Genomic DNA, 6,816 nt, shown 5'->3' on the forward strand with positions numbered 1-6,816 from the left:
TGAATCGATGTTTTCGTCCTTATTTTGTTAGGAAGTGAATAGAAAAGGTCACACTTTACACACCTGTGTCATCCACGTGAACGTATTGCATTGGAATCAGAACTATCTGTGCTTTTAGGATGGTAATGAGTTACTCCTTACACACAAACCAGCCTGGCTGATCCGGTTTGCTGTAGCGTTTAGAAAAATGTTATTCAGCGTCAAATTGCACAATCCCTGTTTATTGTTAAACAATTATGAGACCAAGTCTGTGACTGATGTTCGAATATCATTTAGAAAGTATAATAAAGGAACGTGACTAAATCCACGCTTGACTCCGTGAAGATCAGGGTTAAATGAACCTTCAGTAACCCATGCTTGTCGTAAGAGGCGACTAACGGGATCAGGTGGTCAGGCTCGCTGACTTAGTTGACACGTTATCGTATCCCCATGTCATCGTATGTACGTAAATCCATCCATGTTCATGCTGTAGATCACTGGATTGTCTGGAACAGCTGCCATATAGCTGGAATATTGCTGAGTGCGGCGTTAAAACAAACGAAACAAAAAAATATGGTGCGGCGTAAACTGAACTCACTCACTCACTCACTAATCCACGCCCGACACGTTTCACACGCTGTAATGGAATTGTGCCTCCTCACGTTACAACACGGAGATAGTCTCCTATAATAGGCATGCAGCATCTGCTTGTCTACGTGTTTCCACTGGTACTTTTCCCGACACTAAGTCAGTGTCTTGTGGATCCTAGCACCTGTCACTTTCTAACTCGACAGAGCTAAAAATCCAAAATGTATTCCTGTGTCATTCACTTTACGAGTATGCCCTTCCTGACCGATCTCTCATCTATCCACACACACCACCTCTCTCTCTCTCTCTCTCTCTCTCTCTCTCTCCGTGTGAAGGTCCGTTTAGAATATTGATTCCCTTCAGTAACCCATACTTGTCGTAAGAGGCGACTAACGGTTTCTTGGTGGTCAGGCTCGCTGACTTGGTTGACACATGTCATCGGTTCCCAATTGCTCCGCACATCGATGCTCATGCTGTTGATCACTGGATTGTCTGGTCCAGACTCTGATTAAGTACAGACTGCCGCCATATAGCTTGAATATCTCCTGAGTGCGGCGTACAACTAACTCTCTCTCTCTCTCCTCTCTCTCTCACACGCACACAGACAGACATACATACATACTTTACATACATACATACATACATACATACATACATCATACATACATACATACATACATACATACATACATACACTATACTTTACCCTTCACCTTATGCCATCCTTACCCTATACTTTACCCTTCACCTTATGCCATCCTTACCCTTTACGTTACCTTCACCTTATGCCATCCTTACCCTATATTTTACCCTTCACCTTATGCCATCCTTACCCCACACTTTACCCTTCACCTTATGTCATCCTTACCCTATACTTTACCCTTCACCTTATGCCATCCTTACCTATACTTTACCCTTCACCTTATGCCATCCCTACCCTATACTTTACCTTCACCTTATGCCATCCTTACCCTATACTTTACCCTTCACCTTATGCTATCCTTATCCTATACTTTACCCTTCACCTTATGCCATCCTTACCCTTTACGTTACCTTCACCTTATGCCATCCTTACCCTATATTTTACCCTTCACCTTATGTCATCCTTACCCTATACTTTACCTTCACCTTATGCCATCCTTACCCTATACTTTACCCTTCACCTTATGCCATCCTTACCCTATACTTTACCCTTCACCTTATGTCATCCTTACCAAATCAATTGATACCCCCTGGCTCCCCGGAACAAAATGGTTGACCCTCCCTTAAAATCATCATCATCACCGTAGCCGTAAATTATGAACGGTCCCTAAAAGCGGCGTAAAACGAAACTCACTCACTCACTCCATCATCCATGACGTCACTCACCTCCGGGGCAGTAGTTGTGGCCAAAGAAGGTTCCACCGTTGCAGGTGTAGTAGGTACTGCATATTACATCAGCGTACTTCCCGTCTTTCTTGATAGAACAGTCTATGCTCTGTGAGCAGAGATTCGTCAGCGTATTGGGACTGGAGACAGGAAAAAAGTCACGTTTTCAGACAGGACCAGTTTTTTTATTGGGAAAAAGCAATGACCAGCAGTGTGCGAAAAAGTTTACAAATTTAGTTTGCCAGTCGGGATAGCTATGCCTTAAGTTACTAGCCCACAAAATAATTCACTAGCCTGAAATGTGAATGCAAAAAATAATTTAAAAATACAAAAAGTTAAAATACCATCATTTATCAGGTCATAATCTAAAATGCATTATAACTAAACAAGTCGGAGAGAGTGATATATTTCTAAAATGACCCCATAAAAGTTCACTAGCCAGTCGGGCAAGTGACTTGGAGATTTACTGGCCCAACTGGATTTTTACTAGGCACGGGCTAGTACGCCATTGGCTATTTCGCACACTGATGACAAGAGATACATTTGGTATACATTCCGCCACCAAAACCTAGAATGTAGGTGACTGCCAGAATCACCAAGCACTCAAAACAGTCAGACTCAAATACACGTAATATGCTACCAAATGCACGGCCGTACGCGTCCAATAGAAGCAGCACTGAGATGGGGCTCGATCATCGATAGATGCAGGGAGCATACATGGTATATACGGGCGTAAAGTAAGTCATCGATCAACTCAAAGCATATATATTAGAAATAATATGTTAAACATATGTCCAGTTCTTTCTTATGTTGAAGGGGCGGTGGGTAGCCTTGTGGTTAAGGCGTTCGCTCGAAACGCCGAAGGCCCGGGTTCGATTCCCCACATGGGTACAATGTGTGAAACCCATTTCTGGTGTCCCCCGTCGTGATATTGCTGGAATATCGCTAAAGGTGGCGTGAAACTAAACTCACTCACTCACTTATTTCGGAAGAAATAATTGAACTGCTAAAACATTAATAAACAAATGTTCAACCTCATACCAGGACAATCGCTGGCTGCAAATCCGTTGAATAACAACCATTAATATCCTTTACCGAGCACACTACTCGTGTCTGTCATAAACGAAGACTTCTAAGGGGCAGGAAGAACAGATGTGGATCATCTCTGGACCATGTTTATTGAAGTCAAAGGAATGACTGATATTTCTAAAGGAATTCATCTGTTTTTTTTATGTGTAGCCACGAACCTCTCCAATTAGCGCTGAGTGAGTGTGTGAGTTTAGTTTTACGCCGCGGTCAGCAATATCCCAGCTATATGGTGGTGTCTCTAAATAATCGAGTCTGGACCAGGCTATTCGGTGATCAACAGCATAAGCATCGATCTACGCAATAAGGAAACGAACATGTGAAACCAAGTCAGCGAGCCTGACCACCCGATCCCGTTAGTCGCCTCTTACGACAAGCATGGGTTAGTGAAGACCAATTCTAACCTGGATCTTCACTGGTAAATTAGCGCTGTATTAATGACAACAGACCGAATACTCCTGGGCGTGAGGAATGGTACCTCCAGGTTTGACTGGAGGAACAAACGCTGGAGCATCTTTGTACCATATGCATAACTTATATTCTTTTTTAAAATCTGACCTACTTTATGTTAGATCACGAACATCTCGGATAACCCTCGATTAATCACAATAGAACGGATAACCCTCGAATAATCACAATAGAACGGATAACCCTCGATTAATCACAATAGAATGGATAACCCTCGATTAATCACAATAGAATGGATAACCCTCGATTAATCACAATAGAATGGATAACCCTCGATTAATCACAATAGAACGGATAACCCTCGATTAATCACAATAGAACGGATAACCCTCGATTAATCACAATAGAACGGATAACCCTCGATTAATCACAATAGAATGGATAACCCTCGATTATTCACAATAGATCGGATAACCCTCGATTAATCACAATAGAACGGATAACCCTCGATTAATCACAATAAAACGCATAACCCTCGAATAATCACAACAGAACGGATAAGCCTCGAATAATCACAATAGAACGGATAACCCTCGATTAATCACAATAGAACAGATAATCAAGGGTGTGGTGTAAAGTACCCCCGGACTTGACATCAAACAATAAAACATGTCATCAGTAAAAATATACTTTACTCGCGGCATGTCTTTGTGATTCCGTCATAGACCGTGTTGCCTTTACATTCCGTTATCGTGGCAACTCCAGCATTACAAGTGACAAAGGCGCGACATCCCATCTCGTGAACTCCATCACCCTCGGCGGCGCAGTCTATCGCAAACGCTGCAACAAGCATTAAGTTGCAGTGAATAAAATGAAACTGTGTATTATATGGAAGTCTTTTAGGGCCATTCGTTATTCAATACTTCTTCTTGAAGATTTCAAGATACTAAGGTGAAATTTCAAGATGCATATTAAGTTGAAATTTCAAGGCAATAATTTTGAAATTTCAAGATAAGAATTTGTCCAAGATCATTATCTTAAATTTTCAAAATAATATGTTGAAATTGGGAGTTACGATCTTGAAATTTAAAGCTAATAAGTTGATATTTCAAGATAATATGTTATTTCAATATAAAAATAAAGAATCGAATGGCCCTAAAAGAATTCCGTAGCATTGAATATCACGAGTTGTTTAGTAGGCTGGAATTTTCACCAAGTCCTCGTGTACCATTCAAGATGGCCGGTCAACCACGATTCACAAGGATGTGTTTTAAAATGCTCTCGACATGACAATCGTTACCTGTAATATATGAGTGGATGTCCGTGTATATTTCACGAACACGGACGTGGGCAGTTAAGAGGGCAGTATATCACATGATGCACGAAAAACCTGAGATTCCTCTTTTAAGGGTAGGCATCCAGCGGTCATTACAAACGAAGTTATGGCATCCTGTTTTTCTGTACAGATCATTACCATTGCTAGTTATAACGCGGATGTCACCCACGGAAAAGGATTTCAAAATATTCTTGAAGCACAGCAGTCTATAGATAGTTGTCGACATATACATAAGGGGCCGGGGGTACAAGATCCTCATGGTCCTGGGTTCGAATCTCAAATTCTCTTTGATTATGTTTCTAGGTTTGTCAACACCAAGGTCTTAGACTCACATTGAAGCGGTTAACGTTTGAACACCCTCTACGTAATAATTAATCTCCTCCATGGTTTAGAAGATAGAGTGTCTGTTCGGAAGGTGGAAAGGGTTTGATCCCGAGCAGCGTTATACCAGAGGGCGTTACAAGAAGATGGCTTATGAAAGGTACAAGAATCGACTCAGATTGTACTGTCTCTATGTGAGGCATCACTCACTCACGCATCCACACGCACACACGCTCGCACACAAACGCACTCACTCGCTCACACACTCGCTTACCAACACGCATACTCACTCACTCACTCACTCATTCACCCAACCCTCTCACTCACCTGTCGGAAGGAGAGCTAGCAGCACCAGACAGAGCATGTTGAACCAGACGAAGGAGAATGGCAAACTGGTGGGAAGGACGCAGACACTTATCTTTTGCCTAGACTTGCACTCGGTCGACTTTGTCACATGCTCAGTGTTATCGGAGGTCAGTGTGGTTCCGGCCGCAGATAGGATCAAGGTAGGACGCCCATGCACCATGATAAAACATAAAACAGTCCATGACGTAGACTGGTTTATCTGTCCTGAAGCACTTGCGCTTCTTGCCGCAGGTCAGGCTGCCATTTTCAGGAGGATTTCTTCCCGGTAGATTTACAACGTTACCCTCCCCTCACGCCGTGTTATGACGTCAAGGCAACAATGGCAAAAGGTTACGATGTTGGTTTGGTGTTACAAACCAGTTTCAAAAAACCGCCCTGCAGTCATTTTCCAGCTGATTGACTGCGGGTCCGTAATCTCCAGAAATATAATGTAAATCAGAAGATATATATTTCATTGGCCATTTTCTGGTATTTAGTGCTTGTCATACTATATGTGCGGTATATCCTGAACCAGACACCAAGCAGACTGTGCAAGAATCCACTGGAATAAAGTGTAGATCTAATCCACACAACATCGCCCACACTCATTCTTAACGTAATTCGGGGCGGTGGGGTATCCTGATGGTCAAAGCATCCGCTCGTCACACCGAAGACCCGGGTTCGATTCCCACATGGCTGCAATGAGTTAAACCCATTTCTGGTGTTCCTGCCGTGATATTGCTGGAATGTTGCTTAAAGCGGCGAAAACTAAAATTACTCACTCACTGACTAAAGAGACTAACCCAGTCTGCAGTCTGAGATGGGAAGAAGGTCAACTGTGTGAAACTTCCACGTCATGTTACAACTGCCATAGTGTCAGGATAACACGATGTTGCCAAACGACCTATGGAGGTCATTTGTCTTATCAAAGTATCAAACGTAAAATAACAAAAATATTTATTAGAACGACAAATTACAAATATCATCACCTCGTCATTGCATAATAAGTATCTACAGTGCAAGATCTCGATGACCTCGCTGGAAGATCAGGCATGTCAAAATTCTTTGCAAGTAAGTCTGTACTCTTATCTTATGTCTTCCCGTTATCGCAACACTGTCGTGTCTTTGAGTATGTGCACAGATTAGAACTGGGCAGTGCTAACAAAAGAAGCCGAGACATTCGAATGTCTTCGTCCTAGTTAAACAATCCGAGGTAACTCTGAATATCATCAGTGTCTCGTCCCGCAAGGTGGTGCCACGTGGTTCGGCCAGTCACAGGTCTTCAGTTCCTGGTTGTAGACGAGGCCTGAAGATAGGATGACAAAATCAGACCAGAGATAAGCAGTGCAACATATCACTCAATTTTCGATAAGGGTCATCAGATA

At 42.5% G+C, this 6,816-nt stretch overlaps 1 long non-coding RNA gene across 1 annotated transcript; it reads right to left on the reverse strand.

Moving 5' to 3' along the window:
• Positions 1 to 2,024: 2,024 nt before the first annotated feature.
• Positions 2,025 to 5,503, reverse strand: LOC124269033. The gene is made up of 2 exons (XR_006896406.1): positions 5,414 to 5,503; positions 2,025 to 2,075 (listed from the first exon to the last, which is right to left on the reverse strand). It is a non-coding gene; the product is annotated as an uncharacterized LOC124269033 (long non-coding RNA).
• Positions 5,504 to 6,816: the final 1,313 nt, after the last annotated feature.

This window comes from Haliotis rubra, unplaced genomic scaffold (assembly GCF_003918875.1).
Source record: "Haliotis rubra isolate DU_JTF1 unplaced genomic scaffold, ASM391887v1 Scf1413, whole genome shotgun sequence".
NCBI lineage: Eukaryota > Metazoa > Mollusca > Gastropoda > Lepetellida > Haliotidae > Haliotis > Haliotis rubra.